A 12,441-nucleotide genomic window follows, 5' to 3' on the forward strand; every position below is an offset into this window, starting at 1 on the left:
TAACTAGATAGAGCCGTGTCAAAACATGCATATGTGTGTGCACAAAAGATGATATGTAAATAATCGATTCATTGCGCACGAAACATAACCAAAAGATGTGAATATGATGATGGAGAAGAGGGAAATGATGAAAATGGATAGAGAGAGAGATGATACGTAGAGAGAGTAGCTAAGAAGGAGGAGTGGAGAGGAAGTTGAGCAAGAAAAAATGAAGAAAAAATAGCAAGAGAAGCACTTTATAGAGTGATGTTGGTGCCATCGTCACTGTAGCACGGTGCCACTGTGCATGGGCACGGTGCTGCCGAGGTGAAAAAAAATGCTCAATTTTTTTTTTTTTTTGTAATTTTTTTGAATTCCCCAAGGTCTTTACTTAAAGAAAAAGGTTATGTACGTCCCCCAACTCTCGTTCGTTAAGGCTAGAGAATTTTTACAAAAGTGTGTCGCGACGAGATTCGGTAAAAAATTTGAAAGATAAAGAATTTGCAAGCGAATTTTCAATGAAGATGACAAAGGTGCAAGAACCAACTTATGATGGGTCTAAGAACCCAAATATACCAATTTTCATAATTTTGTGAAGGTTCAAGCGACAGTGCCTTTGTCTGACCGACACTACCAAAAAGCATGTGGCGACAAGTAGAGGTCAAAAACCTCGGATGTAACTAGTAAGCCTCAAAAATGAGTCATAGGACTCAAAAGTGCCCATAGTGGGCGAAAATCCGAAAATTTGAATTTTCGGGAGTGCTATCAAGCACTCTGCCAAAATCTCGAATCGGGGGCTCACAGGGAGCACACCCCAATGGAATTTCAAAGGTGTTCAAACCGCATCGAATCCAAAGGTTTTGTGAGAATATCGGCAAGTTGACGCTCGGTTGGAACATATTCGAGAGATATAACGTGATCTTCAACAAGTTCACGTATGAAGTGATGACGAATGTTGATATGTTTAGTCCGAAAGTGTTGGACAGGGTTCCAAGAAATATTGATAGCACTAGTGTTGTCAAAAAACAAGCTCATCATATCTTGAGGTAACCCATAGTACGAAAGCAGTTGCTTCATCCACAGAAGGTGTGCACAACAGCTTCCGGCAGCAATGTATTCAGCCTCAGCGGTGGATAGAGAAATGGAATTATGTTTCTTGCTTTGCCAAGCAATGAGACAGTTACCAACATAAAAACAACCACCACTAGTTGATTTTCGATCATCAACATTTTCGCCCCAATCGGCGTCAGAGTACCCAGCTATAATAGAGGATGAATCAAAAGGGTACCAGAGACCATATTCAGAGGTGCCAGCTATATAGCGAATGATCCGTTTGACAGCCGTGAGATGTGATTCCTTAGGATCGGCTTGAAAACGGGCACAGGCTCCAACCGAATAGGAAATGTCTGGTCGACTGGCTGTTAAGTAGAAGAGACTACCAATCATACTCCTGTAGAGGTACTGATCCACACTTTTACCAGATAGATCTTTAGAAAGTTTAAGTGTGGTGCTCATAGGGGTGTGGTGAATTCGTCTAGATTAAAGACCAAAGCGATCTACCAATTCTCGTGCATAGTTAGTCTGGGACACAAACATACCATCCTTGAGCTGTTTAACCTGCAATCCCAAGAAGAAATTGAACTCACCCACCATACTCATTTCAAATTTAGATTGCATCAAGTGGGCAAACTTGTGAGCCATCTCTTCATTTGTAGATCCGAACACGATGTCGTCTACATAGATCTGGACAATAAGGGTGTAACCCTTGACCTTTTGAACAAATAGTGTTTGATCAACACTACCCCTAGTATAGTTATGGTTGATCAAGAATTGAGTCAACCGTTCATACCAAGCTCGAGGGGCTTGTTTAAGGCCGTAGAGTGCCTTCTTTAGTCTAAAAACTTTGTGAGGATGCTTAGGGTCAATGAAACCCTTGGGTTGTTCAACATATACTTCCTCATCTAAAATGCTGATCAGAAATGCACTCTTGACATCCATCTGAAATAGTTTAAATTTCATGGAGCACGCTATGGACATCAAAATCCGAATCGACTCTAGTCTAGCAACAGGGGCAAATGTTTCATCAAAATCAACACCCTCAATCTGAGAATATCCTTGAGCCACTAAACGAGCTTTGTTTCGGACAATATTACCAAGTTCATCAGACTTATTCTTGTATATCCATTTGGTTCTGATAACATTCTTGTCAGTTGGCCTTGGTACTAAGTACCATACCTGATTTCAAGTAAACTGAAAAAGTTCTTCCTGCATGGCATGAAGCCAATATTCATCAGTGAGGGCTTCATCAACATTTTTTGACTCCATCTTGGATGTGAAGCAGAGATGACTGTTCAACATCTCAAGTTGTCTCCGGGACTTAACACCTATTTTAGGATCTCCAAGGATTTGACTAGCGGGATGATCCTTGATTACAGGTAATGTTTCCGGAACCTGAGATGTTGAGGGAGGTGTGGATGGAGTTGGGAATATACCCTCGTCCTCAACCTCTGGATCAGAAGGACCATTGTCTTTGATGGGTTGATCATCGATTACCACATTTATCGATTCTTGGATGGAGGAGGTCTTCTAATTAAAGACTCGAAAAGCACGACTATTTGAAGAATATCCCAGAAAGATTGCTTGGTCGCTCTTTGAATCAAATTTTCCCAAGTGTTCGCGGTCTTTTAAGATATAACATTTACTACCAAAGACTCTGAAGTGCTTGACACTAGGAGTTTTGCCGTTCCATAGTTCATAAGCTATTTTATTTAGGCTTGCTCGAAGATACACTCGATTAATAATGTGGCAGGTAGTACTTACAGCTTCAGCCTACGGACTTTTGGGAAGATTTTTTCTATGCAACATGACTGTGGCCATTTCCTGAAGAACCGTGATTTTTCCTCTCAACAACTCCATTTTGCTGAGGGGTCTTAGGAGCTAAGAATTCATGTCGGATTCCATTTTCATCATAGAATTGTGTAAACCGACTATCCTCAAACTCTCCACCATGATCAATTCTAATTGTACCTACGACATATTCTTTTTCTGTTTGGATACGCTTAATAATCTTTTTGAATTCATCAAAAGTATCAGATTTTTCTCTTAAGAAAATGACCCAGGTGAATCTCGAGTAATCATCAACAATCACCAAGAAATGTCTCTTACCACCTAGACTTCGTATTAGTGGGACCCACAAGGTCTATGTGTAAAAGAGCTAGGTTTTGAGGTTGCAAGAGTCATTGTCTTTTTGTGAGTACTTCGAATTTGTTTACCAATTTGACACTCCCCACAGACATCTCTTGCTTGTTTACCCAACTTGGGTAATCCTCTAACTAAGCCTTTTGAGGCAAGTTGAAACAAGTTCTTGTAGTGAACATGACCGAGTCGTTGATGTCATAACTGGACTTCATCAACTTGAGCCACGTTGCTCACACAAGAGACAGTACTTTCTCTTGTGTTTTCGATAACATAATAGTTATCGTAAGTGCGAAGTCCTCTCATAATAATTTTACCGTTAGGGGTAGAGATCTTGCAGACTTCACGATTGAAACTCACCCGGTGGTCTTTGTCGCATATTTGGGATATGCTAAGAAGATTATGTTTCAAACCATTAACGCAAAACACATTTTCCACCGTGGGCAATCCAGGACCACTAACAGTTCCTTGCCCAATAATCTTAGCTGTACTACCATCACCAAAGGTGACTGACCCTCCGTCAAAATCAACCAAGTGGCTAAATTGACTTCGGTCACCCGTTATGTGTCGGGAACAACCGCTATCAAGGTACCATCGCGAAAGATTTCCAGCCTTGAGGGCTGTGTGAATTACAAGGCACTTGTTATCCCCATTTTTGACTTTCCATTGTAAAGTCATCTTGGAGAGTTGAGGATTGCATTTAGGAAACGAAGGAATTTTTCTTTTCGACTCAGTTTTCTCCTGAATAGGTGAGTTCTTCTTAGGGGACTTACTCTTCTTGGGTGATCTCGAAGGTGAATTTTTCTTTGGATACCTTCTTCCACCTTGATTGCCTCTACTTGATTCAGCAAGTGCTTTAGCTTTTAGGTTCAGGTGAGCAATCTGTTTGAAGAGTTCCCCAATATTGTTATTTTATTTGGGAGGTGATGAATTCTTTACTCCCTTCCACTTGGAAACTCTTCTTTCTTAGCATTTTCAACTTTGTTTTGCAGAGGAGACTTTCCTTTATCATGCTTCTTCTTTTCAACCGATAATGATTTGCCAATAGGGGTCTGTGAGGTTGTTTGGTAGATGGTCTTGAACTCGATGCATTCAAATTTCATGTGACCCATTCCCCCACAGAAGTTGCATGTGATAACTTTCTTGGAGTTTTTCTTAGTGTTTGATGACTCTTCATGAACAAACACAGTGGGAGATGGAGGTGATGTAGAAGTATACCTATCATAGCCCAGGCCTCCTTTATCCCCATAGGATTTTTGAACTCTTAGAATTTTTTGTAACTCCAAGCTTTCGTGAGTGTAGTTATGCTCAAGTCTAGTATTTTTATTTTGCAGTTCATTGATGTCAAACTTAAGAACTTTGTTGTCATCACGAAGATTTGCTAATTCTAAGTTTTGACGGGCTATTGTGGAGTTGGCCATGGAAATAAGATTATTGAAATGTTGTAGATTTTTTAGCATCTCATCCTTCTCATTCGAGGTTGTCTCAGACACAGAGAGCATGCTAGACTGTCTTTCCAAGGCTGTTGCGAGTTCAATCTTAATGTCTTCTAATTGAAGCCCTAGGGAGCATTTTTCCTCATAGACTTGATTATATTTAATCTGTCACTGTTCTTTTTGGAGTTTTTCTTGACCGTGTTTCTTGGTCAGTTTTACATGACTGATGAACAGTTGATCAAATGCTGATTGAAGTTCGAGTTAATCGTCATCGTCATCGTCATCTTCTCTTTCCTCATCAGAGGAAGAGGCATCTTGAGGGTGATTCTGATTTCTAGAATCCAGTCCCTCTTTAATTTCATCTTCATTTGGGATAGAGACTGTAGTAAAGGCCATAAGGATTCGAAGAGTTTTATAATCTTCAGAATCTGATGATTTTTGTTCCTCATTTTCTGACTCATCTGAGTCATCATCCCACGTGGCTTTTGCAACCATGGTTTTTCCCTTAGACTTAGGTTTTTGTGTACCTTTAGATTTTGGTTTGGAGGGACAAACAGTGGAATAATGCCCTTTTCCACCACAGTTGAAGCACTCGGTATCTTCCTTGGATTTAGACGAAGATTTTCCTATTGTTGGTCGTCTATCCACCGGATGACTCTTTCTACTAGTGCTATGGGATCCTTTCCTCTTGAAAAATTTATTATTGAGGCAAGCAAGGCCAAGTCCTATTCTTCAAGGTCACTCTCGTCATCTTCCTCATACACGATTTTACTATTGTCTTGGGAGGAGGATTCGATAGAATGACGAGAAGACCGTTTAGATGGATCCTTGGATGAAGAGGTCTTAAGGACCGATGTCTTCCCTTTAGAGGGAGGAACTTCAAGATGGAGTTCAAAGGTTGTGAGTGAACCCATGAGTTCCTCAACAGTCATGATTTTCACATCTCGATATTCCTTAATTGAGGTAACTTTAGAGGCGAACCTCTTGGGTAGGGATCTAAGAATTTTGGCACATATCCTACCCTATGGGACAGACTCTCCCACATAAAACATGGAATTGCATATGTCACTTAACCATGCATAGAATTCCTGGACAGTCTCACTTTCCTCCATCTTAATGTTTTCAAATTTAGTTCAGAGGAGTTGGAGTTTGGACTTTTTAACTATACTAGTTCCTTTGTGTGCCGCCTTTAAGATTTTCCAAGCTTGTTTGGCCGACAAACACGTGCATATCCTTTGATACTCATCATCGAAAATAGCACTAGTTATAGCATTAAGTGCTTTAAAGTTATTACTACTGTCAATTTTGTCTTGTTCAGACCAATTCTTTGATAGTCTTGGAACAGTAGTATAGATACCATTAACTTCTATGGTGTCCATAGGAGGTTCCCAACCTTCCTCAATCATGTTCCATACGTCCCTACTTAGGGAGTTGATGTATATCATCATTTTATTTTTTCAGAAGGCGTATTTAACACCATCAAACATGGGAGGTCGAGAAGAGTTCCATTTCTCGGACTTAGACATGATTCAAAGCCAACAGGATCAGCTCAAGGTTCTTAGACCCTTCAAGAGCAACCTGCTTTGATACCAATTGAAATTACAGGCTTTGTACCGTGTCTAAACTTAGAGGGGGGGTGAATAAGTTAATTAAAATTTAAGTCTACAAAACTCTTCACAAAGTTTCAACTTTCTCGATTATACTAAAATGTATACAACTTAAAGATGTACAAGAATAATATCTTATGAGCTAAAACCTACATCATACGTCATACATCACAAGATAAGCATTTTATCAAGCATTTGATGAGCAAGTAGTTGTATTCATATAAATTAACGCTTAGAGCATAATCGTAAAGGAAACACACGATTTATAGTGGTTCGGCAACTTGCTTACTTCCACTACCAAGTACCCTACTCCTGGATCTTGGGTTCCACTATCAAAATGGAGGTTTATGGTTGACCTTGAAACCTTACACATAATTTTTTAAGCCTAAGACAAATTCTAAACCTTAAGATCGAGAAAATGACTTTCTCTCGAAATGAGATTTTTCTATCGGTAGAATTCCCAAATCGATTTATTCAAATCAGGTATAACCTCATCCAAACACTAAGTTTTGTTCTTTGGAAAACTTAGAACCTTGTTCTCTTGAGTAGAGTTCTCAACTCTTCTCAAGATCTTGGTTTTAGGATGAACCAAGAAACTTCTTTTTGGTTGAAGAAAAATAGAAATCTAAGAACAACAAATCATACTCACAAGGACTCGACTCAATGGATTGATCTACCACGATGTAGCGTTGAGTTCTTTCATGTCCTTGAGAGTGACATCTTCATCTTGTAGTACTCCTTGCTTCAAAGAGATGCTTCAAGCTTCCTTTTGGATTCACCAATGTGTGCACAAGCAAGGGTATGGTTAGATGAAGAGGTTCACCATTGAATAGGCTTGGATTAAGGTTGTTCAACTAAGTATGTAGCCTATTCAAACTTAGAGAAAGCAAGGGGATGTAGATATGAAGTGTGAGCTTTCTCTAGGGCTAGAACCATGAGAGAAATGAGCCAAAAATGCCTTTTTAAAGTCATTTTCGAATTTCCAACGGCTCTTTCGGTGGAACCGTGCTCCAACAGTGTTCTACCGTGCTCAAATGGCACTTGCTGCCGGTGCTACCGTGCCAATGAACAGTGCTACCGTGAAAATTACAGAAATGCCATTGGAGGAGTGTTTTAGCCATAACTTCCAAACGGTAAGTCCGTTTTGCATGCCGTTTGGGGAGGTGATAGATCTTACTATATAGAACATCCTTAAACTAAAACCAAGGGTTAGATCTAAGAATAATAAGTGAAATGATTAAAATACCTTTTTTACCTTTTTGGGTCAAATTGGGCTTTCGGGAAGGCCAGTGCAGAAACGGTTCGAAGGTGTACTAGATATTATCTATATAATACCACCTAAAAATCACCATGGTCAGAAAATGGGATTAAAATGGTTAAATTGTTAATGACCCCTCTGAAGCCCTTGTCGATTCTCGAAAAAGCCTTTTTATCTTTTTGGGTCAAATCGAGCTATCGGGAAGGTTGGTGCTGAAACAGTTCAAAGGTGTGCTAGGTATTATCTATGTAATGACACATAAAAAGTACCAAGGATAGTTTAGGGTGGTCAAATCTTTAATGTCCCCTCTATGGCCATTTGGTTACCGAAAAGTCTGATGATGATAGAATGGGTCGAAGAACGAGTTTTCTTAATAATTATGGATCAACTTATCATTCATCTAAATGTTGGAAAACGGTCTTGGGTGGTCTCATTACCTTTTGGGTTTCTTGTACACACAATGGAGGTTTTTGTCGAGCCATATGCGGTTGAGAAGCTTTACCGGAGTCTTCATTAGTCTTCAATGGTAAATCGATCCGACACTCAACATATGTCTTGTAATTGACAAAATATGGAATTAACACTTAGGAACAACTTAAATGAGACTTACCCAATGATTGTCTGAGATAGGCTAGATGATACTCGCATCTACTAATTTCATCATTTTACTTCGGACTACATTCTTCATGATAGGATTTAGTCGTCTCTAAGGTTGTAAAAAAGCTTAGCGAAATCCTCTAGATGAATATGGTGCATTATCACGGATGAACTAATTTCCTTAATGTCAACTATGGTCCAACTAATAACTTCTTAATATTTTCTCAAAATGTTTAACAACTTTTTATCTTGGACTACATTAGGGTGGGAGGAAATGATCACATGCAAAGTTTTATTTTCACCAAGAAATGTGTATCTTAAAGTCTTTGGAAGCACTTTGAGTTCTAATTTGGGAAGCTCAATTTGAAAAAGAACAAGAGTGGAAGTATGAACAGGAAGAATTTCGACTTTTACGTGCCAATGCATAGAGTCTTAGTATGGAACAGATTTAAACAAAGTATCTTTCTAAGGGGTCAGATACCCTAAATCCTGATACTTTTGATTGACTAGCGCATCTGTCATGTTAAGTTCTTCCACATCATTATTTACTTCAATTCCTTAGAAATTATGGAAAAGACTCAATTTGATTTTCATATTCTAGAGTGCCAAAGTCATAATCCCAATTCTACAAGGAATGATTACGTAAAAAGTTACTAAAAATGGACGTCCTATGATTATACAAACAGGACTATGTAGATTCATGACTAGTTCTGTGTCTAAGACAACAAAGTCAATTGAGAAATAGAAATCCTTGACTTTCACTCAACTACACCCTTGGAAACCTTAATAGACCTATCAACTAAACTCAATGTGATATCGGTGGATTTCAAAACCCTTAAACTTAGTTGTTTATAAATCGAGTAAGGTAAAAGATTCACACTTGCCCCTAAGTCTAAGAGACATTTTTCATCCACTTGATCTCTAATATGAATGGAAATTATCGAACATCCAAGATCTTTAAATTTTGATCGAATTGTTTGTTGGATAAGAGACTAAGTTTAGACTGCCATGATGGCTTCCTGAGGAAATGGTGTTTTCTTTTTAATTGTGATCAAATCTTTAAGGAATTTTGCATAAGAAGGTATTTTTCTTAATGGCATCTAAGAATGGGATATTGATATGCACATTTTGGAAGACTTCAAGGACATCCTCAAATTACTTACTCTTCTTATTGTTTCTAAAGCAATGGGAAAATAGAATTTTGGAAAGTTTTTCCAAAATTTTCTCTTTTTTTTAAAAAGATTCTACGATTCTTTTTACTTGAACTTTGTCCTTCTCTAGGATATTAACTTCTTTATCAATAGATGGGACCTTGTTATCCACCTTCTTTCTTGACCTCAAAGTATGGATAACATTGATAGCGTTTTGTGGATCTTCATAATGGCTTCCTACTTCGTATTGACTTTTCGATCCGTTGGGAACTGTAGGTTCAGCTCTAGGGTTAAAATCAATTTGATTGGAAAATTGACTTTTTTTTCTCCCTCCAAGAGAAAGAGCTAACTGACCCAACTAAACTTCCATCCTAGCTATGGACTTAGTAGTGACTTGATTAAATCTGGAGTTGATTTTGATTGGTCTGTTGTTGAGTTTGAATAAGTTACTATTGCTGCTTCATCAACTTTGCCATCACAGATTCTAAGTATGACTGTTATTGGCCAGTCGTATTATAATTAGGTATGGAATCTAGAATTATGACTCTACATTCATTAGATTATCGAGATTGATACGGTACTTGTGGAACAATGGCTAAGTTTATGGAAAGCCTAACTTGTTTAGGATAACTTCTATTGTAACCTAACGGACCATAAGACTGAATAGGTTTGTTTTATTTTGTACGAAAAATTTGGATAGAACCTATTATCTAGATGATCCATTTGGCTATAAGAATTTTGAGTTGGCTTCCTAAAAATATTATAGCCATTGACAAGCATTGACTTGTTCGGCCTTTATGTATGGTAAATTGGGATAACATTCAACCAAATTGTTGTTGTCGTCGCACAAGACACATAAAGAAATTGGCTCAACTGACACTTGTGAAACTGGGCGAGAATCATAGTGAAGGTTGGATATTGAGTTGGTAAAAGCATCTAGCTTATTTGTAAGACTGTGCATACTACTCACTAGATTAGACATAACATTCTTGAGATCAGGGTTTACCTTCATTTCATATAATCTTGGCTTCTTATTGGAATCTTTTCTATCAAACTCTCCGTTATTAGTGTTTCAATTTTTAGCATTCTCGACTAGTTCAAATAGAAACTCATATGGTTGATTGGGAGTTTGGTTCATGACCCTTATGCATAGACTCAACTAAGGTGTATAATTCATGGTTAATTCTCGATAAAAGTATTGTACCAATTATACTTTGTCAATGTCATGGTGTGGGCATTTGATAAACAAATCATTGAATCTTTCTCAAATTTGGGAGAATTCTTCATCTTGATGCCCTCTAAAATTCTTAATTACGTCCGTCTGTTTCTTAATGCAACTTTACCATTTAATCCAATCTTGCCATAGCTTGATTTTTTTACTCACAGTGCCCTGACGGGTTTTCACTATGCCCTTTCAGTCCATGCTTACTTTATAGATTTTCACTTTGAATACCTCCTTGATTTCTCCGTGCCCCTCATGGCTTGGTGACTCAAGTTGAGCTACGAGATCGAACACTGTACTCTTCTAATGACACTCTTTCTTGAGTAACAAATCTGGATTCCCCTCTCGAGTTCCTCCGACGATTTTCATGGTACGGTGACTCAAGTTGAGCTTCGAGATTAATGACTCTACACTTCGAGTTGCTCTTTTTTTTCGAATATTCGATCTGATCTCCCCTCTCGGGTCTTCCAACGACTTTGGTAGCTCGAAATCTGACTTAAGTAGCAAAATCAATTATACCCTGACGATGTTTTTCATGACATGCTTCCACCGTGATCGAGTTACCTTGAGCCATTCCTTGATCTGAAAGGACTTTAAATAGGACGAAACATAGGCTTAGGCTAGGGTTGTAAAAGGATGTAAGAAAGGCTGAGTCTGGATTTATTGATGGGTAGATTGGACATGGGGTTTGTCTGTTTTTGTTTCGAAAATATGATCTATGTCTCCTCCCATCGTCACACGAACTTGTTTAGGTAAGAGATTTGGGTCGAGCTTAAGATCAGACATTCGAGGTTTTTGACTTTTTGATTTTTTTTGTATTTTTAGCCGTTCACAGTTTATCCTCATGCGGGCCAGGAGTATGCTTTGGTATTTTGTTTTGACTTTTGGTGATTTTTTTTTTTTTTTTTTTTTTTTTTTTTGTGTGGTGACTTGCCCCGATCTTAGGTTGAGAAATGAATGTGATGGCTCAAAAAGGTTAACTAAGGGTAGATAGTTGTTCAGGTAGTGGAAAGATGGCCTCTCTTCATTTCAAAGGATGACTTCAAGCGTAATATTTTTTAACGGTGTCAGCATTGATCGGTTGCGGAAAGACTTCCCCGTCCATCTCTGTGAGAATCAACGCTCCTCCGGATAGTACCTTTTGGACGACGAATGGCCCCTCGTAATTTGGACGAAACTTTCCTCTCGCATCTTCCTGTATTGGCAAGATCTTCTTCAGAACTAAGTCTCCGGGTACAAACTCCCGAGGTCGAACCTTCTTGTTATAAGCACGTGCTATTCTTCGTTGATAAGTTTGCCCATGGCAGATTGCTGAAAGTCGTTTCTCCTCTATTAAGTTTAACTGGTCGAACGGGCTTGGACCCATTCTGCCTCCTCCAATTCAACTTCTTTTAAGATTCGGAGGGAGGGAATCTCGACCTCAACGGGCAAGACTACTTCCATTCCGTATACCAATGAGTAGGGTGTGTTGCCCCAGTCGAAGTTCGGATTGACGTTCGGTAAGCATGTAGAGCGAAGGGCAACATTTCATGCCAATCCTTGTAAGTAACAGCCATTTTCTCAATGATCTTCTTGATGTTTTTGTTGGCGGCTTCAACTGCTCCATTCATCTTTGGTCTGTAAATGACTGAGTTGTGATGGGTGATCTGAAAATCCTTGCACATCTTAGACATATCTTTGTTCTTGAGATTTTTGGCGTTATCAGTTACTATCCCGCTTGGGAGGCAGTACCGACATATGATGTTGTTCTTCACAAACTTCAAGACATTGCCTCTAGTAACATTGGCGTAAGATGCTGCTTCTACCCATTTCGTAAAGTAGTCTATGGCGACTAAGATGAAGTGATGCCCATTGGAAGCTTGAGGATTGATCTGCCCAATGACATCCATGCCCCAAAGTGAGAAGGGCCAAGGAGAAGTCATATTGTGCAATTCTGAAGGTGGTGCATTGATTTTGTTGGCGTAGATTTGACACAAATGACACTTCCGAACATGTT

At 38.9% G+C, this 12,441-nt stretch overlaps 1 pseudogene; it reads right to left on the minus strand.

The window, feature by feature from the left end:
- Nucleotides 1-804: 804 nt before the first annotated feature.
- LOC147394240 (secreted RxLR effector protein 161 pseudogene) lies at nt 805-1,494 on the minus strand (annotated as a pseudogene).
- Nucleotides 1,495-12,441: the final 10,947 nt, after the last annotated feature.

The sequence above is a fragment of the Akebia trifoliata genome, chromosome 9, assembly GCF_017979445.1.
Source record: "Akebia trifoliata isolate Shusen 1 chromosome 9, ASM1797944v1, whole genome shotgun sequence".
NCBI classification, from domain to species: Eukaryota; Viridiplantae; Streptophyta; class Magnoliopsida; order Ranunculales; family Lardizabalaceae; genus Akebia; species Akebia trifoliata.